At 43.8% G+C, this 26,925-nt stretch overlaps 1 protein-coding gene across 3 annotated transcripts in view; it reads left to right on the top strand.

The window, feature by feature from the left end:
- The window catches only part of GATAD2A (GATA zinc finger domain containing 2A), a 95,927-nt gene that overhangs the window by 26,487 nt on the left and 42,515 nt on the right, over positions 1-26,925 (top strand). For 2 of the 3 annotated variants that reach the window (XM_019513591.1, XM_019513590.1), the window contains exon 2: positions 17,545-17,622. The gene's annotated coding sequence lies outside the window, so the exon portion shown is untranslated. Of the gene's footprint in view, positions 1-17,544; positions 17,623-25,711; positions 25,856-26,925 lie in introns of all 3 variants that reach the window. The other variant, XM_019513592.1, reaches the window with a different exon arrangement.

Here is a 26,925-nt window from a genome sequence, read left to right as displayed (position 1 = left end):
ACCAATGCCTAGGAGATTAGAAATAGGGAGTTTGTTAGATAAAATATGCTCAGTTGGTCCTGAGAAAATGGACCTCATCTAAGCTGTAGAAGGGGAGTCACCCCTCTTCATTGCTCCTCCACAGTCTGGGGTACTAAGGTGCCCTGATACGGGACTATTTCTTTCTTCATGGTCGCTTTTTATGACACTTACCACCAAAAATACCCCAATTTAACTTCACCATGAGAGATAAGAGAGTATTATCCCCATTTTTTTTTTTTTCAACCATGAAAACTAGGACATGAGATTTGTCTGGGGCCTGCTGGTGCATCCCTGGCCCAGCTAGGACCAGGGTTTGGGAAGCTGCAATTCCCCACTGTGTACCCTGCTGCCTGGCCGCTCCTTGACTTCAGCTGCAGCTCATGGGACTTGAGAGGGGAAACCAAGAAATAAAAAACAAACAAAAAAAGAAATATTGGTCATCTGCCAAACTTCTCATCTAAGTGACTTTCCCAGCCCATGGCTAAGGCAGGGATGGACTGGAATTCCTCTGAGCAGCTTTTGTCGGCCTTAAGCATAAGCCAGGTTAGCTGGTATCTGCCCTCCCCCACTTGTAGTTCCCTGCATTGTTTGCTGTGCATCTAACATTGTTTTCTCATCTTCCATCTTCTAGAGCAAATGAGACTGGGATCTTACAAGCATTTGCTGCTTAGCACTCATTTCCTGAGCACTGTCTGTCCTGGTCAGTGAGGAAGAGGTCCTGTGGGGAGGAGGAGGCATGTGATTGAAAGATGGTATCGCAGTGCACATCCCAAAGAGGCAGGATTTAGATTGCCTGTTGAATCTTAATGTGGGCATTTCTTTTTAACTAGTTGAGTGTTGATGTAATGCCCAAGTGCCTTCTTCTGCACTGTCTGTGAAACTTCTTGTGTGCGTTCCTTCTAAATGAAGAATTTGGGTATGTGTGTTTGCAACTATACCACTGCCTCCAGCCCCATCGTGTATCATCATCAGTGACATATCAACACTGACATGCATGCAAGGAGCCACGTGTTATTTCCAGGTGGTGGTTTGGGGGTGGGGTGGGGTTCCAGGGAGCCTTCCCCTGCCCCTTCCCCAGGTGAGAAGGGCACAGAGCTCTTTCCTTTCCTCCTCTGGTGCATCACGTGCTACGGGGCATCTGACTTAGTTCTTCTCTCCTTTTACGCCCCAACCCAGGAGAAGCTGCCTGCTTCCTGGCTTTCTAGTGCAGAGGGCTTTTTCTCAGTGGCAGCAGGGACCCCATCTTAGACTAGACTGTTCACGATCAGTCGTATGATTTTGGCACCCGGCCAAACATTTCTGACATCTTGAAGCAAGGAAAGGTGAATGACAACTTCCTCCCTGCAGGAACGCTGGTTTGAGATTTTTGCCAAATCTGAACACCATCACATAGCACAAGTAAAAAAAACCCCCACTTATTTTGTGTTAAGATTTTTCTTCCTACCCTATTTTTAAATGCCTCTGGTGCAAACAGTGGAGGCGTCATCCTCTTTTTCTCATTCCTCTTCCGCTCCCCAAAGTTGTCTGTAGCTGTTTTATTATGAGGAGTTTTGGACAGCCTGCCTATAGTCACCTGTGTAAAGGATACAGAAGCTATAATAATAAGGCCTCTTGGGAATAAAGGATAATCAGGAAAACTTGGTGACCTGTGGAGAAAGGTAGTGCTACTCGGGAAATTTGGGTTCTCTTGGTTTTGCTACTGACTTGCTGTCCAGCCACGTACAAGTCACTTAAACCTCTCCCTGCCTTGATTCTCTTATGTGTAAAATGTTTGATGATTTTACATGTTATACTAAGGTCATTATAGCGTGTAATGACCGTAGTAAACCTTAACTATGTGCTGAGAAGAAATGCTCTCTAACACTGCTTTTTATTTTCTGTAAATGACTTTTATAAAGGCATGAAAAGTCAACCTGTATCCTGCCATCATACATATACTTTATGTGGTCCTGGGATCGTGAAGGGGTTTTTTGTCCCCCCTTTACCCCCCCTCTGAGCAGTAATTACTAGTACAGTTTTCAGTTTTCTTTTTACAGGCTTAATGAATTCACCTTGTAAGCTGTAATGAATAGCTTGTCATCTCAGGAAATTCAGACCCTTGAAGAATATAGTGGAGACATGCATCAAGACCCAATGACTTGAATGTTGTTGTATGTCAAGGAAGCTAAAATCAGGGAAATTCAGATTGGAAAGGAGGAGGGCTGCCTTCTTAACAGTGAGGATGGTGGGATGATTGTCCATTGTTGATCAAGCAGTCGGTTTTTCAGCACTTGCTGTCATCAGGTCAAGACCGGTGGTCTTATGGAAGACGGGTTTGAGTCCAGTGGTTCTTAAACTGCAATCTCTTGGTCCAGAAACTTGGTAAATCCTGTCTTCATTAAACAGGTCAACCCAGGGGTCACGGGCTCCATTTCCTTGGCTTCTGAAGAGGGTCAGGCTACATGATTTCATTAAAGCTAGAAGGGGCCATAGCTACAACCCTGTGGCACCTACTGTGTCTCTGCTTGGAGATGACTTTTCCCGGTTTGTAGCCAGAGTCCTGTTTCTTTTCTGGATGCTTGACTGTGCGGTCTTGACTGTTTCCGCATTAAACACTGAGCTACTAAAGCGTTAAATTGTTGGAGGTCTGTGGGTAGAAGAAGTGTGCGTTCAGACACACCTAATCCATATGACACGTAGAAAGATGAAGTAGTTTATTTGGATGCAGGTGGCATGGTTATGGCATAAAGAAGTTTTCTAAGAAAAAGGCGGTGGTTTGTTTCTCTTAAGGCACAAATGGCTGTTTTGGGGGACCAAAATTCAGGAGGCCTCTAGGAGCAACAGGAAAGCGTGACAGCAGCTTCCAGCCCTCTTGATGTCCCGGGGTACCGTGCCGGCTCTTTAACTTGAGGTCGTTTGTCACCTGCTCCCTGGGCTGCTTTTTCCTCTGTATTAAGGCTTAAAAAAATCTGTGGCTGATCTGCATATAGATCTTGTCTCTGTCTCTCAAAGCCTGAGCATGTGCTGCTGACATGAAACACATGAATCTCCTTCAAGTGCTGATTATGTCTTGGCTGGTTGATAATTGCTGCTTCAGCACTGTTAGCTTGGGGGTGGCTTTTATTGCATACTCCTAACTTGAAAATTTCGGTACAGCAAAAAATGTAAAAGTGTAGATTCCAAATCTCCTTCCCAGAAGAGTCATTTGATTTTATTTTCTGGCATTTAACAATTGAGAAAATTGCTTTATATACTCAAGATATTTTGAACTTTGAGAGATTACTGAATGTATGTTTTGTGGTGCGAACAAATCCACACCAAACTAGAAGGATGCCTGTGACCACAGGTCTTATATGCTCGTTTGGGAGTGTTGGATGAAGAATGGCTTTAGAGCATACCCATGTTGTCTTAAGAGATCAGTTATTGTAAGCTATGGAGTAAGTAATCTTCCTCTCCTCCATGTCCTCAGATAAATACTCTTTAGCGTGAGTAATTAAGACAGGTGTGTGTATCTGCGAGTGATTATTTTTCTTCCATTTGAGTAACCAGCTGCTGTAGCATCCCTCTGGAGAACAGAGCTGCTTACAATGTCGACACGTGAATTGAAATTTGCTCCAAGTGAAGTTGGAGAAGGAGCCAGGACTTGGGGACAAGTATCAGTTCTTCGTTACAGCCACGTAAAAGAGTGGCGGTCGTTAGCACATGCTGAGTTTAGGTATAGAAATGTAATTATGTGACGCCAGTCTACTTTCATTTGATCAGCCCTCTCTGCTTCAGTCTCAGCACAACTTGGGTTGCCAGTATTGACGGGAACACTGACCTGCTGCTAGCCCCAAGTCCTTGAGCTGGTAAGCCACTAAGCCTTTTCCAGGTAGTTGAAATGGGGCAAACCAGCCCCATTTACATCATTCTTCTTATCCCGTCTGTACGGCCAGTTCGGCCATTTCTTTGTTCCCTCGGGAGAGCCCGTTTCACATGACCACACTCACCAGCAGGTCGGTCTCCTAGTCTGTTTTATGCCAATAATATTGAGGACTCCCAGAGTCTCATAATGAGATTAGCCTATGAGCTGCTTCGTTTAAGTCTCATGCTAATAATTGCTCATCTATGAGTCAAAATAGGAGTAAGCCCATAGCGATACAGTCAGCTCACAAATCGATATTTCGACAGTGTCCTATATCTTTATTCATAGTCACGTGGCTAGCTGGCTTTAGATTTGCTTGCAAGAATTAAAGTAGTAAATGCAAAGCATTTATGTTTGTAACAGGATCTCAGCAAACCCTGTCTCAGAGAAAACTCTGGGCCTCAAATGTGTGTATGACCCTAATATTAAAGTATAGGGAAACACTTGAGAAACCACTACTATTTCAGTATAAAAATAGAATTTCTTCTCTCTTATCCTCATCAGATAGTAAGTAAAAGATTGCTGTACTTGCCCTAGGCAGAGCTATGTTAGATTGCTGCTTCCTAAAATGATACCTGATGTGGCCTTTCTTTTTCACTTTTTCGTTCCACTGAGGTTACCGCTTCTCCAGTTTCTGGACTTTCTTACACTTCTTCACGTGCTGGTTTTCAAACAAGAGGATATTATCAAATGTCTGAAACTTTCATTATTTCAATACGAATGTTTTCAGCTTCTCCAGGTCTAAGGTTCGATTTTTGATATTTGCTTTTATTTGTGAGGGTGGGAAGGCTGTTTAATCCCTTCACCTTCTTTTCATCCAACCTCAATCTGAAACACTTTTATCCAATAGCTGCGATGATCAGGAAAACTTTTCAGTTGTTTTAATGCTTTTGTCATCCTTCTGTCCTCAGCCACCTAAACTCCCTGCATGTGTTTAAAGAAAGGTGTGTGGGGTTGAAGCCATTTACTCGTATAAATTACTTTTTTAAAAGCATTTTCATCTGATTTTGTTCCTTAGAAACCCTGCTAGTGCTTGAGGATGGGTTACATTGCCTTCTAGATTTGTACCGTGGAGACTAACCATAGCACGACCTTCCAGGGGCAGAAGCTCCCTTCATCTCACGAAAGCTTGTGAGGTGGACTAACCAGCGCATGTGTGCAATGTGAATCTGTCCTGCCTTCTGCTTGGCTTGAGACTACCTGCAAGTAACTGTCTTTCTCCTCCCAGCTCTCAAATATCCTTCAGGGACGGTGACAACTTCCTTGAGGCAGTGTTAGGACGTGTCTTGGCTAGGAAAAAGTGCTTTCACACTAAACTGGACACGAGTCTCAGGAGTCAAACTCACGTAAAACTCAGAGTTTACCTTGACCAGAATGGCAGAGTTAAGGTTTGTTTGCCCTGCAGTTGTAACACACGTCTTTAATGTACCTAGTTTTGTTTTTCCCTTTGTGAAGACAGATTCTTAGCCAGATAATACCACAACTAGTCTTCAGTGGGTCATGCAATATAATGCCTGTGGTTGCTTCCTCAAACGCTTTCTGAAAGCCAGGGCATCAACAAGAGGATGCTGTGTTTGCCAATATTAGGAAGACGCGATTGATGTAATTAAGCTTTACCTGGAGCTTTTGTAGGAATCCTCCGCGTGGAGTCGGAGGGTGCTTCTTTCGTCAAAACTCGAGTGTCTGTAACTGCATAAGCCACAGTGATGCTTGTTATATGGTTTAGGGCGACTCTCATTCCACACTTTTGCACCTTGGGCAAGACTGTCTGTAAAGGGATGCTGCCGATTATCTCCGACAGGTGCACAACAAAAGCGGACCCTCTTCTACTAGAAAAAAGTAGTCTGTAAGCGGTATGGGACCCTCTTCGGTTCAGCCGTGCATTCGCAGATGTTGGTGTAGATCGACGCTTTGCAGCTTCCAAGTGTTGCTTATGATCCTGGAAAGCTCTTTCTACAGCCTGTCTTGCCTTCATAGACAGCCATCCAGAACAGGAAAGGAGCTTGCGGCGTCTTCGAGAATACCCTCACTGCGAGCACACGTGCATCTTGGCACAGTAAAGGATCTTTCATCTGGAAAAATTAACATTCAGGGACATGAATTGAGGAGCAGGTTTTACATTTGTTACTGGACTTGGCACTATAGCAGTGAGCACGGTTGCCCATTTTACCGCACCATGGATGGAGCAGCAGGGGTCAGAAAGCAAGAGGTACAGGTGTACGTATGTGTGTGTGTGTCTCATGTACTTCTTTTCAAAAGGGTTTTCTTTATTTCAGTAGTGTGTAGGTATGCACACACTATTTCACTTCCCTTCCCCCTTATCCCTTTCTCAGTATTCTCCACGTTTACAAGTTCAATTCAACAAAAGGGATTAGTTCTTATCGCCGTTAACTGAAGGTGCTTTTTAACAAGCAGCCCAAAACTTTGAGGTTGTGGAAACCCCTTTGCTCCCTAGGACTCCCAGTGTGAATTTTGGCATCCCAGGTGTGTGCCCACCAGACCTGCTCTGGCAGCGTGGCTCATCGTCACACTCAACAAAGCCCTCAGGGTTGTACAATAGTCTAGCACCTAAGTATCAACTACCTTGTCATAGCAGGATTCAATCATGCCAGGTGGCAGATGGAAAAAGACATGTGTTTCCTGTCTACCCTGTCACCTCTCCATCTGAAGGAGTATCTTGGTCCTTAGCTGGTGGTGTAGATAAAACCTAGCAGTTCAACCATTTTCCGTGGGTCGGCTTTCTTGTGTAGATGGGGCAATTGAGTCACTTCTGGCAGAAAGGTGCCTGGTAATTCATTGAACTTTGCTTTCTGTTTTGTGGTTGGCACCAAATGCCACAACTCTGGTTCGAGTTGTACTGCGCTGAGCATCAGTGCATTGCCCATATTTCCCATGAACGTTGCATTTAAATGCTGTCTCTAGAAAACATTGCTTCAGCCTGCAATTCTGTCGTCATTATTTTGAGTCTGACTACCCTCAGGCTGGTCTCTGTAAAGGGATGCTGGCAAGTTTATCGCTGGCAATTAGAGTCTCTCAAGACAAAAATACTAAGTCTTGTCAGCAATGCTGTTGCTTTGGAAAGGAGGGAAGGGAAAAGTGCAGACAGGTGGTCCAGAGGTGACCCCCAGTCCTCCCTCCTTCCCTCTAATCAAAAGGTAATTAATAATACTACAATATAAAAAGGTGGTGCTTCCTCGTGATATAAAGGAAAGCCCTCTGAATCAAGGTGGAGCACTGTCCTGGATCCCTTGTACTAGTGATGGGAGCTGCCCTTGGCTTCATTTCGTGCAAATACGTGTGGCCCTCTGGTTCCTGCCAAAATGCAAATTTGACTCCCTTCATTATTTCATCCACCTTCGCCACCCTGCTGTAATTTGAGTTGGAGTTTGCTAAACTAGAAGAGTTGCTTTAACCACCTACAGATCAGTAATTAACCCTCTAAAGTATTCATATACTCATGATGGCAAAATTCTTGATTAATTAATTAATTAATTTTTCTGTAAAGTGCTTAGGCTCGGTTCCAGAAAGCTTGTTACCATGTTTTAAATGACCAGCTGTGGAGCTGGATGGGGGGAGAAGTGCATCGAGCCAGATATCACAAGGAATTGAGTGGTTCATAAGGTTAGATGAAAAGATGGTGACTGAGACTGTGCACCATTTTAACCAGTGTCTGACTGGTTTGTTAAAGCCTTTGCTTATTGAATGCCAAAGCTGGATGGAGAGCATGGACCCAGTCCATTGCAGCAGATGTCAGAGGGACTACTGAAGGAATCTTCTTTGGAGGCATGGGAGTGAAAATCAGACATTTCACTTGCTGATTAAAAAAGAAAAAAAAAAGGATACTCTATTAGGCTTTGCAATAAGTCTGCCACCTGCTTTGGATGCTGCCACCCTCTTCAACCTTGCACTAGTGTAAGAGAAACAAAATAGACAGCTTTTCTCCAGCTCAACCTTGTCTTCCGAAATAAGTGATACATTAAACAGTTGGCTTTTACACACTGCCAAGTCTTCTGCAACAGCTTTTTATGTCACACTGACAATTGTATGTGTGCGTGCTTAAAACAAGATGCACCTTCTTCTGGCAAAAATCAAATGCATGCTCCTGAAAATGGTAACTCAGGTCCCAAAATACATTTCCTCCCCTAAAGCTGCCATGGAGGACTTGTCTCTCTAGATCTAGCAAACGATGCTTTCCCCAGCACAGTGCAGTGAAGTCAGCATCTGGGCTGGGGTCAGTTATCTAAAATGAATGATAAAAGGTTGGCGACCATTGGGGTCCCAAGAACAGCGTTGTGGGAGCGTTTGTCACAGGTGCTGTGCTCGTGCGATGAGCCCTGTGCACAGATCCCCCTGCACACACGCCTGCAGAGTTCAGTGCAGCTCAGGGTGGGATCAGGGTCAGTATGATTTGTAGGCAAGTGCAGAATAATCAATAAATAATCAGATTGACATTGTGGCCCTTGCTTTACATAGATAGCACAGTCCCTTTTTTTTAGTTCCATCTGCTTTAGCATTGTGTTTAACAAAATACATTGGGATGTCTTTAAATCATTTTTTGCTGTTGAGGTCTATTCATTAGCTCTTAGCTTCCTGATTCTTGTTTTTGCTTTCATGCAAGCAAGGTACTCGGTAAGACAGCTCAGTGACCTGCATTTCGTTGCGGGTATATTTGATTGCCCATGTACATGGCTGTTTGGACCTGGATTTCACCTTTTTGAATATGCAGTGCAACTTTTGTCTCGGTCAGTGTGTAACTAAGGAATTCCCCCTTTTCAGGGGGCTAATAATAACAGTGAGAGAGTTTTATTCTGTATATTTTACAAGTGACTGCATCTTGGTGTGAAACTGTGATTGTAAAATTAGCACTGAGACTAAGACTTACTGTAATTACATGACTCTTAAAAATTAATTTGGAGTCCAACATTTTTGTGAAACGCATAAATGGAGATCTTGGTGTTCCTCCCTCTGGGGGAGAGAATCCCTTTCTTAGTGATAACTGGGCAAGCTGAAGGCCTCTTTGCAGTTAGTTTTTAAGAACTGGTTTAAATGGAACAGCTTGGACAAAACCAATCTGTGCAAAAAAAAAAAGCAGATTGCTGTGAGATTATCTTTGCCTTTAGACATCAACTTTGGTACCCCGACAAGGGGAAGAATGACGCATTTTGCAAATTGTTGTCAATTGTTGTCTAACTTGAGCATTTTGCAATAGCAGTCACAGTTTCTCATGGGCTATTTGGGGGCCAAGTTAGGATTCCTAGGAAAACTGTTCCCCCACTTCAAGACAACTTGTTTTACGGGTGTAAAACTGATTTCATGCTTTTGTTTCTGCTGGAGCGTATGGAGGCACCACCAGAGACAATCAGGGGTGTTTCTATTCATGAGTAGTCAACCAAATGGTGATCTGGGATTTGGAGCCTGCCTGATCTTCTGAATCGACCTGCAAAGAAACACACTCCATTTTGTGCTGACTTAGGTCTCCATTCAGAAAGAGTCCGTGTTGCATTTTTCCACGTGGCATCTAAACCCTATCACAGTTTCTCTGTGTGCCTCAGCTTTGCAATATGCTGACCAAAGCAGCAGCCCGTGAGCATCCCTGGGTTTCTGGAACCAGAGCTAGGCATGCAAGACTTGAATCAATGAACTTCCAGAGAGCTCCAAGTGTTATTTCCCCTTTGTTTTAAGCTGTGTTTACTCTCTTTTCCCCTTGCAAATACTTTCACTTTAATTTGATTTCTTGGCAATATTTGACAAGCATTCTAGTTAAATACACTGCCCTAAACATTCCTGTTTTAATCGGGTTAGGTACTCTGCACCACCACCGATTTGCAGGAGTATTGTGATTCAGCCCTAAATTCCAAAGGGTTAAATATGACCAGTGATCTTGTCCAAGAAAGGCTCCCTATGAGATCTTACACCAGTCAGTTTTGCAAGCTGTTGGAATGCAAGGGGCAGGATCTGAACCAGTAACCAGTAGACATGATCTCTCCCCTCCTAGAGCTAGAAATAAAGGACCTTTGTGCATTATCGCTCATGAGGTTGGCACCCTTGGCATTGAGCTTATGGGGTTCATCATGGGGAAGTGCCAGTGCCAAGAGGGTGAATATGCACAGGTGACCCAAGAGAACAAGTTACCAGCAAGGGACTTTTCTCCTGTCCCTGCTTCCCTTTGCCTAACTCCATGCAGCTGTTAGTGTAGCTGAAGGGAAGGAGTCATATGAAGGCTGAGTCCAAAAAATCTGGTAATTTGATGGACAGAAGAAGGTTGTATATGTGTGTATGCAAGGTGTATATTATTTCTGTCGTTAGTGTGAGAATCCTGGATTAACTGGGAGTTGACTTCTATATTACAAAATCCTTTTTCTTAGCTGCAGACTTGGATGGGATGTTTAATATTTTATTGTAGCACTTGTAAGAGCAGCTGCTTTCACATGCACACTCAACAGGGTGGGTGGGACAGTTCACTGCTTGATGTTTGAAAGTGAAGCTGAAAGTTGGGGTCTTCCCATCTTTTTGCACAGGCAAAACATCAGAACTTGCCTTATTTGCAAGAAGTTGCATTCATGGCGGTGTAACACCAGCACACGTATGGTATCAGGTACTTCAGGGTATATTCATAAGAAGATTGACAGCCTTTCACCTTTACAGGTCATCATAAGGAAGAATTTCCTTACTGTCCGAGCCCCCAAGGTCTGGAACCGCCTGCCATCGGAGGTGGTTCAGACACCTACATTGAATACCTTCAGGAGCAAATTGGACGCTTATCTTGCTGGGATCCTATGACCCCAGCTGACTTCCTGCCCTTTGGGCGGGGGGCTGGACTCGATGATCTTCCGAGGTCCCTTCCAGCCCTAATGTCTATGAAATCTATGAAATCAGTCCAAAATCCATTTTATTAGAGACTAAAGGTCGTTCCCATTTAACAAATGTGGATGTGTAGAGGCCACTGTGACATGAGATGGGATCCTGCCTCCAAGGTTACAAGCCAGCCATTATGCCTTGCACTAAGATGCTTGGGATTAGAGGCTTTTCTCCATTTTGTCCTAGGAGCTTTACAAACAATAAAATAAAACCAAGGGGAGATGGGAGGTGGAGGGGCCTCTAGCAAGATGTGCCCCAGAGTCAGAGTTGCTTCCCTGCCATTTCATTTTGCCACATTACACACAGCTCTTAACAGCTCCATGTAAGAAGACTTGCACACCAAAAGTGAACAGCTGCCTCGCTTTTCTCCTTTCTTCCAGGATTTGGTGCTGAAGGCATTGTTCATACCTGTCCTGTTGCAATCCAGTTACCTCTGGTCTATACAGAGCATGTGAAACTGCACTGCAACACAAGTATTCCCTAGGGAATGGAAACCCTTCCTGGGAGGGACACCCCTTCTTTTCTGAAAATTTTAACAAGAAATCCAATCCTGACTTTTAAACTCCTGAATTAAAAATAGATTTTTTGGATAGGAAGCCAAAAAATCTTTACCTGCCCAAAATGGAACAAACTGGTTCAATTTACATAAACTACCATGGTGATCACTTATATTATCTTAATGCATTCACAGTAGTTGCACTCTCTCCCCAAAGCGCACCCACTGGAATTCTGGCTTGAAAGAACATCTCTTTTTTGGGGGGTGGAGGAGGGACTTTTACCTCTTCTTCATGCGAGTACAGTATACGGGTTAGACTGCAGATCACATCCGAAGTAAGACGGTTAAACTTGATGCCAAGCGTCCCTCTGAGTGCGAGAGAGAGCTCTGAAACACTCACACAACTGTGAATCATAGCCAAGAAATTCCATCAAAAAGTCATCCAGTCTGAAATCCAAAATTGGGTTAAAAACCCTGGGTAGGCTTACTGTGTCAACTCTGTATGTGTACTGATTGGCATGTCTGCAGCAACTTTTGGGGAGTCATTTTCAGATGTGCACTGGGACATCTCAGGTGCTCCTGTGTAATAATTGTTAGCTCTTAGTGCATCCGTATAGAGACTGGAAGTATGCTATCCAACTGAGGATTTTTCCCCCTGCTAACCAGGTCCCGTTAGCATTCTGAAAGCTAAGACACCTCTTGTGTAATTTTAATTGTTTAATGGGAAAGCATACATAAGCAGTTTTCCTGAACTGCAGTGCCCTTGTCATGTTTTACTACACTATCTGGTATCATTATTTTTTTCTAGCATCCGTAGCCCCTACAAGTTCTGCATTTGAAAAATGCTGCCTTGCCTATTGCAAGTTCTTTTGTTGTGGTCCAGTGGTATATACAGAAAAATATTCTAGGATTTAAAAGATAAAACTATGTTGTTAACTGCAAATATATATCTTTCCACATAATGAGTATGAAACCTATGTTTTACCTTCTTAAATCCATGGATGGAGCCTTTGTTCTCTTTGCAAATCCAAGTATTTTTCATTTTGTCGGAAGCAGTAAGCTGGAGATGTCGTGTTACATTTTATTCATTTCAACCAACCTGTAAATTATCTCTTTAATTTAGAATTCAAAAATGTTTGCAGTTTTTTGTTTCTAAGTATCCCACGTAAATCTTGAGTGGGTGGAGCAAACATGATGCTCAAGAACAAGTCAGGTGTTTCTGCTTTCACTGAAATAGTGGTTGCCCTCCTTGTTCATATTATCACTAGACTCCTCTATAGTGTCAGTATTGCTATAGAATTAATGTGATTTTTATTTATGCCTTTTCATATTTGTATTTTTGTTGAGCACTGGGTCCCAACGTTTTCAGATATGATTAAAAAAAAGAAAAAAAGAAAACAAGTTCACTTGAGGTTAGCAGCTTCTCTTGATTCTCCCCCCCGCCTTATTTTTCTTCTAAAATCTAAATTCTGAAAGAACTGATGGTGCAGAAGCCATGTGCAAAATGTTGTGTGGCAGTTCTGCAGCTTGAGCAGACAATCTGTCCTCCTCACTTTTTTGGTTAAAAATAAAATAAAACCAAAAATATAGGTACTATTCAGTCCACCTGTCAAACTGCAAGCTAATTTCCATTCTGCTGTACAGCGTTCCTTTCCTAGCTGAAGTAGTACTAAAGTTTTACTCCATGTTGTTTAAACAGTATATGTTTGATTCTGATTTTTAACTGCTTCATGGCTGACCTCTGCAGTTACACCCACTGGGCACATCTACATGTGCATTTACGCACGACTGAATTTAATGCAGAATAAGCTAATACACATTAAGTGCTTTTTGGCAGGTGTCTACACATGCAGCAACTTGGCACTAAAGTTAGTGCCAAGTCCCTGCAGCCTTGCCACGTGTCCCTAATGGCTAGGCAGACCTGGCACTGAAGTCAGTGCTGGGTCAAATCTACACATGCGTTAATGCGCTTTAACTAGTGGCACCTAAATTTAATATCTGCATTTGCAAGTATCAAATTTAGGCACAGTTAGCCTAAATTCGCCATTTTTAACGTGCATTTAGGGTGTGCACGTGTAGACGCGCACCCTTAACGCGCGTGAAATTAGGCTAATACACATGTAGACGCACCCACTAAATTCTACTGTAGTTCTTCAAAAATTTAAAAAAATGAATTTTAATTAAATGACTTGCAGCTTGTTGCCAAGAGGTATCATTCTCATTTTTAGAGCTGAGCAGATTGGGGGCATCTGAGCCACAAAACAGCTTACAGATTCACCCGAGACTTTGAGGGACCCTTTGTGAAAGCCAGAATCAGATTGTAGACCACTATGAACCTCTCTGGACACTCCCGTGCCAGCTTTCCCTTGACATTTTGGTGGAAACTTCAGTGTGCCTGTGGATTGGAGTGAGGCTTTCTGTCTGTCCCGTGTATTAGTTGTGCCATGCAGCAGTGAAGCTGCTGAACTGTTTTATTAGGGTCCTAGCAAGAGGAAACCTAGGTTCACCATGCCTGCTGGATGGGAGTTTGGTGACAAAAGTCACCAGAGTTGGAGGATCAAGTGAACCGGCAATGTGAATTGGATCCTGGGAAAACCATGCTTCCACGGGGTCGGTGGGTTGGCACTTGGACGTAGTTTGCTCACCTCCCTGTGCAGTTCTCTGATACTCAGGTTGTTTTTGCTTCTTGCAATAAAGACTCAGTGCAGCAGGGTCCAGTCTCTTTAAAAGAGAGATGATAATGCTGTGTTTCTTCCCGTGCGAGTGGATTTGCACGAAAAGTGAGACCGCATCCACCGGCGTATGCTGTAAAACCCCAAAGACGCTGGGGCATTTCATGCAATGTTTCCTGGTGCTGAGTTGGGCTCTAGTAATGGATAAAACGAATTTCTGTTGCCTTGTGACAAATTGTAGTTACCTGTCCTTCATAAATTAACAACTGCTGTTACTATATTTCAAGGCTCTTTCTGTGTCCCTATTGTGTGGTCTTGTTCATAGTTTTTTGAATTCCAAACAAATGTTTGTTGCCCTCTGAGGCAGATGCTTGGGAAGCAGCATGGGATACTTTCAAATCTTCCAAGGCAGCTGATATCCCTGTATTTGGTACAGCATTGCTGAAACCTTCGAGAGGCTCGGAAGTGACATGCTAGCAATGATTTTCAATTGGCCACTAATTAGAAAAGCATTGGACTAATTGGATGAGCTATACTTAGTAAGGGTCTGCCGTTTAGATGGTTAGTCAGGTCCCAGAAACAAATAAATGCCTGTCCATATAGACAGGGATTTCTAGCTGTGCTCCCATAGCTGGCTGCTTAAACTGTACACGTGTCTGTATGGGTATGTACCCCCCATCCCACACATACACGATCCCTCCCCAATTATTAAAGCAATCACTAAGTGCCAAGCTTGGGTTTTCGAGGCTGGGAACCCCTGGGGACAGCTCATTTGCTCATAGACTAATGACGTCTGCGGGTAGGGTCTGTGCAGAAGCGGGCGTTTCTTTTCATACCATCACAGAGAAGCTTTCGAATCCAGGGAGCAGCCGGGACAGAAGAAAATGGGTCTGAAGCTTTTGAGGAGGGAAATGACTCAGAGATCTTGGTGGCTTAGCAAAAATGAGAAGCCGAGCTTCCAAGGAGTTGTCTTGGCATAAGATGTGCATCAATTATCATGCTCCACCTCCAGTCAAATATCGACGTGCTTCGCTTTGGGAACTGATACCAGTGCAGTGCCTGTGAACATGCTGCTCTGTAGTGCTGTACTCCTGCCTGAATTTGCTGATTTATCTTCTGAGTTTTGTACTGCATACTTCATGGACTTGAGCTGTGCATTCATGAGGGGAGGAAGTTTTGATTCAACTCTAATCATTTAGGTGCACGTGGTTGCAACCGTTGCCTTTTATTTTCCCTAACTGAAAAATGGGTATCGGTTTGTTATGCTTTATAAACTGTCCTTTTCTTTTATTAAACACCGGACTCGTACTATATGAAGGATGCTATATATATATTTAAAAAAAGACCACTGCACCTGCATTCAGATAGGGCCAAGTGGATTCTGGAACGAACTGCCTTTACAGAACTTGCTAGGGGATGTTTGCATTGGATTGGGGGGATCCCGTGGCAGTCTTCATATTTAAGGTCTAGGGAGAAAACATTCATTTTTTGCTGGTTTTAAATGGCTAATTCTTTTTTAAATGGTAGTGGGGGGGGGAGTGCAATACAAGACATTAGTGTCGTCTTTGACCCTTTCCACCTTGCATATCTCCCCATTCGCTCGCTCCTGATTGACTGACCGGTATTGCCTTCCCATTAGCAGGCTCTACTCAAGTTAGTAGGGAATGCATTAATGTCAGGCCTGCTTCTGTTCTGGAAATACGAGCCTGTCGAAAGGAGCATGAGCTAGCATTTTATCTTTTCTCCGAGGATGAGGAAGCGTCTGTAAGAAGTCGTCCTGTCCGCTCCCTCCGTTCTGGTTTGTATGCAATACAGTGGAAACTCCCCCGGCGAGCTGGCCATGGTGCCCAATGTGACTAGTCACAGAACCTGCATCTGTTTTCGGATGTGAAGTCAGGTGAGCCGTGCAAGATTACGTTAGCAAATTTTGCTTCTGGTCTTGCAATTGCGTGAACCGTGGCAGGGGGAGAGCTGAGAGAGAGCCTGTCCTTCAGGCTCATCAAGCAACGAAAAGCTGTGCGGTTAAGTCCAGGCTCCCTTCCCTTTTGTTTTGTCCTCAAGAAATTCCTTAAAATCTAAGGAGCTCTTGTTATGGGATGGAAAATTAGCTTCTTTTCTACCGTGGACAGTGCGACACCAGCAGAGTCTCCCTCTGCCTGAAGAAGGGCATTTGTCCCTGAAAGCTTGCGAAGAACAATTTTTTCCAACTATTTAGTTGGTCTAAGAAAAGATATCACGTCGATCCAATGAACCTTGTCTGCCAAGGAACTCTTGTGTCATTTGCAGCCCCTTTCGTGTCACAGGCCTCGGTGGACTCAAGTGCCTGGGAGCCCACTGGGCAAGTATTGCTGTGCTAGCTGCCTCTTTCTTGCTTGTCTTGGCTATTAAAACACTGGTCTTATATGTCCACTGGCTCATTGGGTACAAGAAAAACTAAAAGCAGCTGGAAACCTTGAAATCATTTATTGCCTTTTTTGTGGTGCCCGTGCCTACAGCAAGTGTGCTGGTGGTCAGAGGGATGTGCTGTGGGCCCTTTCTGAAGACAAAACGAGACTCCTTTAAAAAAGGGAGCCCCTATCATCTAATACCAATCTTCTCACCCTTACCCCTCTCCAAATTGCCATGCTGGATTAGCCGAAGGGAGGGCAAGTGGCTGGATTGTGACACAGCTGCAGAACGTCTCCACAACGGCTCCCGTTGTGCTGGTCGTTGCTGGTGTGTCTTTCGTGTGCTGGCTCTTGCACCTCGGGGAAACGGCTGGTCAGAAACCAGGACCGCTTCCAACTGCAACAGGTGTTTGGATGGAGCAGAATTGTCGAAAACATTTGGGCTCTGTGCTGGAATGTTAACCGAACGGCGCACTGCGATTTCTGCAGTGCGTGGCAAGAAATAAAGCGGCGTCTAAATCTGTATAAGAACTTTGACTACTAGATCGATCTGAGCATAATAACGACGTTGCATCTGTGCTCGAAAAAGCAAGATGTGTAATTCTCCAGTTTTAGAAACTGTAATGTGGGAATGGGTTGGATATTTTTGCTTCCCTGTTCTGTAACACTTGGATCGAGATGGCCAAATCTGAGAATCGCTACCCACTTTATGACCATCTCTTATTGCTTGCAGTTAGTTGTATGCAGAGAGGTTAACGCTTCACCACTTAGAATTAGAAAGATAAAAGCCAATAAACATGCTTTTGGGTCCTTTGTTTCAAGCGTGCAGTAGCCAGCACTGGGCATGTCTACATGTGCATGAATGCGCTGTAATTACAGCACGTAAAGTTTAGTATCTGTAATAACAGGTACTAACTGCTCCGTAATTGGTGCCGGTGCACGACTCGTACGTGACATTAATGCGCAGTGGACTAATTCTGCTGTGCACTAGCGCATTAGCACCGCTTTCATTGTGACGTGCTAATGCACAGTAGAATTGGTCTACTGTACTTGTGCCATCTTGTGTAGATGCACATACTTTCTCATCAGCTTACAGGAATGAAAATAATGGCTCAGGATAATACGTTTCAGGGGGAAAACTTATATATTTCTGGTGGGGTCTCATCAAAAAAACATTTACAGTACACCTCATCCAGCATGAACTAAAATACCTTTCCTTCCTTCCAGGTTCCTTATTGCAGTCACACTTGCCAGCCAGGACCGCCAGAGAAGACTCCCTTTGGAACCCATGAACTTCTCTGACAGGTAAGAGGTTTTTTTATTGTACAGCAAGTTTTCCGCAAGCACCTCTCAAATATTGTCCACTTCACAGGGGTGTTAAATTCTGTGCGTCTCAGTTCCCCATTAGACAAAAAAAGTTTAAGCAATTTGTCCCAGGTGACAAAGGGGTGCAGAACTAAGCGCTGGATCAGGCTCTTCCCAGTCCAATGCCATGACCATACGGATATCCTATCTCTCTAGCTGTCCCCTCTCCATGGTATAGGAATATCTCTTTTGGACAAACTGAAGTTTCAGTGGTTTGTCCTTTTCTGCTTCTTCCACTTGGACAAACCACTGCAGTTGCATGGTATTTTCTTGTATTAGTAGCATGAGAAATGGGAAAACAAGCACCTAAACCTCCCAGCCCCAGTCTTGATGCATTTTGCTCAGAATAACTAATGTAGGATCAAAGAAGATGCAGTAGGACTTCTGGGCTCTTAGCTGTACCGGTGACTTGGCTCTGTAGCTCTGAGCGGGTCATTGAAACATTTTGATTTGTTATTCTCCATGTATTAGGGGCATTCCCCTACTTTTATTTAGTTCATATTAAATTATTTGAGGTTATAAAGCCCTGTTCAGCAATTACTCTTCTTTGTGCAGGAGTTCAGGTTCGAAATGGAGACGTTGTCTTTAAGATTTGTCCATTTGACGCTTGTTCCCCAGTCTGGTTTTGCCGTGTCTAAGATGTTGGTGATTCTGGTTATGAAACCTGGGACTTTGATTTACTGTGAACTACTTCATGCTGTTGGAGTTAGCAACAGGGCCTGTTTTTGTTAGAGAATGTAATCCTCGGCTCTCAGTTACCAGGGCAAACCTTAGCCACTCAGGCTATTGCTAGGTTAAAATGGCTGAGACCTGTCATCTTAACAAAATAAGTTTCAGGGATTTTTTTTCGCACACCTGACTGCAGGTGCATTACAGATCGTTCTGTTCCCAGTTCAACCAAGCACATGCCAGATGCTGTCATCTGTAAAATAAAGATCATTCTCATATTTCCAGTGACTTTAGCTTTGTACCAAAGCCAATTTTAAAGCCAATGTGATGGTACAAGCAAGCTAACAATCCACATGATGTGATTTCCCCCTGCTGCCTTGAGCTGCCAAATCCTGGAGGAATCTCCCATGAAGGCAGCCCTTTTCCCAGGTGTCTGCACGCCCTCTCCTTTCTGTCTTCATGTGCATCTGCTACAAGGTCTTAAACACACAAACTTTATAATAAATAGTGACCTTTCAATGAATCCTAAATATGTTACCTGCCACAGAGTCCTCGGTGATACTAATGCCATATGCTTGAGTCAGGCAGAATTCACATATGCAGAGAAATCTGCTCCACCGACAGGTTCATTCCCATATTCTCATATTCTAAACTACAGCATGCTAGCACGTTGATTTTGTAGTAATACTTTGACTCCACTTTTGCCCTGGCATTTTTGCTATATTTGCCTACTCCTGCAAGAGTCTGTTGAGATGCTGATTGCTTTGATCTCCCATACAGTGAATGGATGGACATAATGCGCTGTCTTGATAGTGTGCTTCTCCAATAGGGAAGTGTGAGTTTAAAATTGTAGGAAAACATTTGACACGCTTTTTTTTTTGACATAGACCTTTTCAAAGCACAACATTTTTAGCGTAAATTTCTTAAAAAAGCAAAAACCCAACTGTTCAGAAAACCTTAGTGTTTGTAACCTGTTCTCCTTGGTCATTAAAAGATACCGGTAGGGAATTCCTCATCTTCAGCTTGTGAAAGAGAAGAAAGGTAATCCATTGACACAAATTGGGCAATGTAATCTCTCTCTTACAGTACCTGCTATAGTACAGATTTAGTTGTGATGCCTTTGCTTTTTATCCTCTGCATCCCCCCTTGTAAAATTTGGTTGAACATGAAGATATCCACAAGATGGTTGGGGGTGAGGTGTTCTCTGATAAAGTTGCTTTCTGCACACTGCTGTTTCCAGCTTCCCGTGCTGTATGATTTTTAACTACAGATATAAAATTCTCCTGGGCGTCGTGTATAGAGCGGTGAGCTTGTCCTTGGTGCTTTTACCAAACAGAGAAACAGTATGGGGGTGGAGATGTCCACGACGTGAAAATCATAGGTATGAATCGCTGTCTTGGCGTAGGAAAACCCCTCTGCTCATTCAGACCCAAACCAAAGAGTCCGTGTGAGCATGCCAGAGCCTTTTGAGAGTGTGTTTATGAGTGTTGATAAGATGTCTTTTCAAAACATCTTGGGGAAATGCCTCTTAATGATGCGAGTTGAAAACTGGATAGCTGGAATATCAAGGCACTTCCTAAAGTTAACATACAGTTTAGCGGGTATCAGATGGATTCTTCAACTGAAATGCAAAAAAATTGCTTTGTCTGATAAAGATGCTAAAAACAGAAGAAATCTAGTTTTCTGTTAGCAGTAATTCCATACCTAGATGCTTGGTAGAGTATAACTGCTTCTCCCAGATGTGAAACCAAACTGTGTTTTCAATATACTATTTCAATTTTGGGGAGGACGTGCCAGTGCAATATGGAGAACAGAATGGGAATGTGGGTTGTGGTATTGTGAATTCTTCAGGGGTTTCAGCTATATAAGTTTCATTACCACTAGTGGATAGAAATTATACAGCTGAAGATCTGATCTTGATTTGAGAAGATACTACTTAGTGTGTCTGAGAACTTTTATTGTTTTTTGGGAGGGTTTTTGGGGTTTGTTTTACTTGTTTAAATCATCTGCTGAATTGCTTCATATCTGGGCGCACAGTGCTTATTAGCAGTCTGCGTCATGTTGCCTAATCACTATGATGAAACTCTAAAACCAGTTCTGAAAATAGAGAAAAGCAAGGTATGGAATGGCTGGATTATCATAGATGCTTGCTCCAAAAATAAAGCAGCGAGGTTACTGTTGTGAAGCTTTGGTCTGAATTCTGCCCTAAAAAGCATGCAACCCTGCAGCACGCTTTCCTTTTGCTAATTCGCTGGACCGGCGTCGCTGCAATGTTCTCTGCCATTATCAAAACTGAATTGCTACCTGCAGGTTTCCTACTTTGCTACCAAACTGGTGGCAACTTTTCTTCTCTTCCCTTTTTTAATGCATCAAATGTGCATGGCAACTTCCTGAGTTGTTTTATTTGGGGGGTTTTGTTTTGTTTTGTTTTACTTGCAAGTACTTTAATGAGCCTAAACCAGCTCATTTAGCCTGCCCTGAAAACTATCACAATTCCTAGTGCAAAAGGTGCAGCAATTCCCTGAGCAGACTGGTGTGCTCACATTGGGCTCAGGCATGCTGGGAGCACGGGGCACAAAGGGTTAAGGTCTGCCATTTTGTTATGTAACACCCTTAATGGACATATCAGTGAATGGCACCAAAATGGCAGGGCTTAACCCTTTGTGCACTGCATGCCTCACACTCAGCTGCATGCTGCTGGCAACTCAGGCTTGCTCTTCCCCACTAACCATGCATTGATTATTATTAGTATTAGGATTACTCTTATTTTAATTAAGAGGAGCAAATGGCCTGCTCCCCAGTGCTTTGGCTTTTGTCACTCCCATGCAAGAACAACTTCACTTGTTTAATTCTTTGTGGTTTTTGAGTTTTTCGAGGTGGCCGTTCTCATCCTTATGGCATAGGGCTGAGCAGCTGGCCTTTAGCTGCTACTTTTTTTTCTTGCTCCCGAGCTGATAAAATAAGGGACTGGGTTTCAGTTACCTGACTGCGTCCACACACTGCTGTTTCTATGCTATGAATGACCAGTATGCTGTTCCTGGCCATGATGGACTGAGAGATTTAAAAAAAAAAAAAAAAAATCCTAATCTGAATTTTTTTTAATGGTTCTTAAATGTATTTTAAATTAAAAAATAAGCCAAGTCATCCTGTGGTCAGCAATTTGGCTTTGGGCTTTTTTTTTTTTTTCTTTTTTAACCAAGTCTGAAAATTAGCTTAATGTGGTTCTTTTCTTTTCTTTTTTTGACATTGCTGTTCACTTTCCCTGGAAATTAAAAAAAAAAAATAGTGATTGATGTATAACAAGAGGTTAAATCAGGGTGAAACTCTGCCTTGCTGCTGTTGTGATTTCCCTAGGTAATGTGTGGGGGTGGGTGGGGGGAGGATCCTGCTCTCTTTGGTAAACTTTGGTCTTGTAGGATGCATTCCAGAGGACAAGCTTGCTGGCTTTGAGTGTGGGGTCTTGCCAGATTTGGGTCTGGGGTCTATGACGAAATGAAAAGTCCATTCATTCATTTTCATCAATGACTAGTCCCTTTTAGGAACCACTAAGCCCATGTAGTCACCTTTGAACACTTGCATTTGGGAATGGAAACCTGTTCACACCTTGACCTTGCTTCTTTTCTCTTGCTTCCCCCTGCCCCTGCCTCCATGAAACGTTTCCAGGGATGGGGCCTGGTGCACGGATGGGAAACTTTCTTTTATTGACTGTCAAAAGGAGTAAATTCCACACAACTTGGCTTTTACTACACGCATGTTTTAAAAACCAGCCCAACCTCCTTCAGATCAAGATCAGGATGTTGTTCTCATTTGAGAAGTTGTAGAGTCTGCATTGCCAGGATCTGGCTATCTTAAGGTTTTATCATTTTTCCCCCAGGAATTGTTTTTCCCTTTTATATAACTGGGTAAGTTGGGGCATTTTATAAAGGTAACACTTATGTATTGGCAGGAGAGACTCTTCTATGGATAATGTGATGGTACAGCTTGTGGATTTGCGAATTATTAGGTGTTTTAGAGATGTGCCTCCAGCTGCAGGAATCCAGTGGTGCAGGGCTGGCCCCTGCACTAAATGAGGGCTGGAGAAAAGGCTGGAAGGCATCGCACCTGCAACAGCACAAAGAGATCCTTAAAAATGCCAACATGTTTTAGATCATGGGTGTGTGAATTATCTACATTTATGACACACTTTTCAAATCATCAGTCGCTGGTGTCATGTTGGTACACAATGATTATGATATATGTACAATTTCAAGTCCTCTGAGATCCTGCACTGAGCAGCTCGCTTGTCTAGCCACTTTACTTGCATGCAGGAGTGAAGCAAAGCAGCAGTGTGTTCGGATAAATACTTTTAAAAACAATATGTCGTTGCAACTTTGCAAGCTGTTCTCAAGGCATGTATTGTGAACCTGACTTCCTTCGGCGTCCTTCCCTCTCTGCTCATTTTAGTCTTGACTTCTTGCTCCTATGCGCTGAGCGACGCTTGGGTCACTTCGGGGAAATGGCAGTGCTCAAAGGACAAGGTAGGCAATGCACTGTAGGTTTCGTTTTTTTTCAGACTTCCTTGTCAGGCAACGGGTAATGCTTTCCCAGCCTCTGCAGGTTGAAAACTAACTTCCTATTTTTCTGAACCTGGTCCTGTTGTATGCTGTGGGCATACACTGGTATCAATGATGATCTCAATTTTGTTTTTCTGCACCATCTTCTTAACTATCGTTCTTAATGTCCTCATCCCCACCCCAAAAAGAAAAATCCCCCCCCACCCAATAGCATCAGAAACACGTGAATCCCTTTTTTCCCTGCTCAAATACTGGGATCCCGAACACATTGCTCTCCACTGCGAACTGGTTACTCCAGCTCTTGCAGACCTGGCTCACAATGAAAAGGGTTTGAATGGTATTAAATGCAGGCTTAAAACTATATTGCATCTGTGAACATTTTAAGGATGATTATTTTATACATCCATGTTGGATTCAGTGATGGTTCCTACAGTAAACACCTCTTCTGTCATATCAAAACATTGGTCTTTGAGGCTAAATCTAGGGCAAAGTTAAAACAAAGTAAAAACGAGTAATTTAAGCAAGGCTTCTGAGCCTTTTAAGCTCCCCCCCAGCCGCCTTCATCCTCCAGACTGATGTTACAGGATCAACCAAAGGAGCTCTTAACAGTGAAGATCCAGAGTTTTATTTTTGGGTTGACAGAACAATGCATTTTGGCTCCAGAATAACTCTTTAGGTTGCATACGTCTGGAAAGGAGGGCTTGTAGAGAAGCTCATCCTCAGCTATAAATATTACATTGCCAGGCTTCTCTCTAATAAATGAAAATAGAAAGTTAGGCTTGCTTCTGGTTTGTCGGTGCACTTCATTGTATGATCAGAATTTGACCGTATGAATTTTAGCCTTGGGCTTATTTTTCTGGACCCCTAAATATAATTTTTCATGGGCTTAAAAGTGTCCCTGAATCAGTGGTACAAGAGGGAAGGGAGAGAACATATGCCAGACTCTTCCCAATCTTAAATCTGAACCTTCCCGAATCATGATTTCTGAAATACTTCTCAATCTGCAACTGGAGAAAATATTTTGTCCTGAGCAAAAATAAATGTTCCATATGAACTGCCAGATTGCTTCAATGCCATTTGCTGGATCCCAACCTTCCTTGCATACATCTTTCCTTGTAGTTGTTAGTAGTGGGAGCCTCCCAACATTTGGGATGTTTGGCATTTTCTAGCTATTGGCACCACCACTTTTGTCCTGGGATTATACAGAAAAGATCCTTGTTAGACCCTACCTGAACTCCCCAGTGCTAAAGCATAAATTCAGACTTTCAAGGTAAGGTAGCCAGGGGAAGTATCAGTCACTCTTGGCCCTTGTTTTGCTCCCCGTATGTCCTCGGCTTCAGTGGATGTGCGTGGACTTTTTTTCTAGCCATTGCAAAATCATCGTTTAAAGTTTGATTATGAGCAGAGTTGCACAGGGTTAGCTCATCTGTTCCCAAGCTGTAGTTAGTAAGTCTTGGAAGAGCTGCCGAGTGCTTTCTGGTGGTCTGCAGGTCGTTGCCTGCTCCCATATTGCTGGCCACTCCTTATTTCTAGCTGCTAAAGTGCACTAAAAGACAGCTAAAAACAAATTAAGTACTTTCCTTATACGTTACCATAAAGCAGTTGCTCTGCTTGCTACAGAGATGTTGTGACTCCCGAGTGGGAGAGGACATGGTCTGTGGGATCGTGAGTGTAGACAGGCGGTCGACAGGATGGCGCGTTTTCAAGAGGATCTGTGCTTTGCGGGCAGGAGAGACGGATTTCTGCTTTGACCTTTTGTGACAACCTGCAAACAGCCTCCTCTTCCATCATTAGCCCCAGTTGTTATCCCTTCCTCACCCTTTTGGTTTAAGCATGCTCCTAACATTGTACATCTAGCTGCTGCTTTGGCCCGACTCCTTGCGTGGACCGGTTACTTCACTTTTTGAATAGGTTTTTCCAAGAGCATCTGGCCCAAGGAATCCTTTGATGCTTCAGAAAGTATCTTTCCATCTCTGTCCTCTCCCAGCATTGGGCACTGTGTTGATCCCACACTCTTCATTTACAGCTCACTAAACGAGCAGTGAAAATGCTATAACACCCACGGTTCGGGGGTGCTGGGTCTAAAGACCTAGGCAGACATAGTTCTTTGGGTAGGTCGGTGCAATATTTTTTTATTAGACCAACTAAATACTTGGAAAAATTGTTCTTTGCAAGCTTTTGGGCACACCATTCTTCAGGCAGAGGAAGAGTCTACATCTGGGATCCCTCTGCCTGAAAAAGGGTGTTTGTATCCAAAGAACAATTTTTTCCAGGTATTTAGTTGGTCTAATAAAAGAGATCGCATTTACCCAAACAACCTTGTCTGAAAATTGTATAGCATACAAAAGCAGCATGACTTGCTGACTAGCACCTTTAAGGTTTTGGGGTGTGGGGGTGTGACATCTGTTTTCAGCTAGTGTAAATTTGAAATCCTCCATTTGAAATGGGCTGTCACCAGGGTGGCTTTTTGCGTGTCACCTGGGAGGCGTAGTTGCTGGAGGTGAGATCTGGCCAAGTCTCCCAACTGCGGACCCAGGTATTCAATGATGTGATCATGGCATATCTTTACTGGACCACTCCGCCGTTGCATGTAGTGTTGTTGCTTTGGGGGTGTCATGTAGTTTTGGTTTGTAGTTCACATTTTGCAGGACTTAATCAGTTTGGAGATCATTGCAGACCTGTTACCAGGAATCTGGCCATTCTGGGCTGGGCTGCGCATCTGGAAAAGTTGGCCCGAAAGGATGAATTTCCCAAATCTTTAACTGGAACTTACCAACTTTTTCCTGTTCTGTAACTTTCCCCTACAGTGGCAAAGGAAAGCGAACAGATAATTGTTCCAGCATCTCCCATCCCTTTGTCATCTTTGCAAATGGGAGGCGTTCTGGGCAGTATGGGATAGGAGTTTGTCATACACATCCCTGTGGGAAAAGACACTGGCTGAATCAAACCAGGTTTGTCTTTTTCGGTTTTGCTTTTTTTTTGTGGGGGTGAGGGTTGGGGGGAGAACTTTTTCTTAGGATTTTGGAGCATTTGTGTTGCCACTTTTTCCAACAGGGAAAAAAAGCACCTTGGTGTTTGACAGGCTGGTATAGAAAATGACCCAAAAGAGGGTTTTTTGGGGGGGGGGGGTTTCGTTCAATTCAAGGACCACTGCATTGCTCTGTGCAAATTTGTGCATGTCATGTACACATGAGCTGTAAGTCTGCATCCCAGTATCCTGCAGATCACTATCCTCTTTTCTACTTAAAACCTTCAGTGGCCCCTTACTAGCTTTTGAACCCAACCCTTGCTCTAACCTGCTGCAGGGCTGTTTCACACTCGTGGCTCTGGGAGTTACCGTTCAGACCAAGGCATTTCCACCCTGACCTCTGCCCATCATGGCAACGAACACTTGTAGGTTATATAGGAGAGTGAGTCTGCCGATGATGTGGGAGAGGAAACCCTAGGACCTGCTTTTTAATGTATATGTATTGTAGATACAGACATTGAATTTCATCGCTGTCATCTAGCTAGACCCTGCTGGTCACAGGAGGCCCCGGAAAACGATCCGTGTGGTCTGTGTGGGGCTGAGGAAGGGGTGGGAAAGCAGTCATGCTGGGCTGGAATATGGGACCACTTCGGATGGTAGCTGAGTTTTGCCATTTTCTCGCCATGCCCACGCGTGAACTAAAAACTCACATCATACATCAGGGCTGTCTGAGTGCCAGCCTGCAAGCAGCATGCAGCCCGCGTGTACGCCCCCCCAAGCTACACCATGTGCCCAGGCTCCCCTTTGGCCCCCCAGGCCATGCCCCCCACCCTCCATTGCTTAGCCTGAGCTTCTCTCTGCCTGTCCCCACCTCAGGGGCATGGCCGGGGGGCAAAGGGGAGCCTGGGCACATGATGCAGCTGGAAGGTAGGGGGTGTGCATGGCATGGGGGGGAGGTGGGCAGCAGGCACACAGTGCAACAGGGATTTTTCAGATAGAGATCCACAGCTGTGGTCTTTCAGAGGGCTTTGCAACAGGAAAACTGCTGTATTA

The sequence above is a fragment of the Gavialis gangeticus genome, unplaced genomic scaffold, assembly GCF_001723915.1.
Source record: "Gavialis gangeticus isolate Ggan-Ray unplaced genomic scaffold, GavGan_comp1, whole genome shotgun sequence".
Taxonomy (NCBI): Eukaryota; Metazoa; Chordata; order Crocodylia; family Gavialidae; genus Gavialis; species Gavialis gangeticus.
This window is presented reverse-complemented; position numbering and strand designations above follow the sequence as displayed.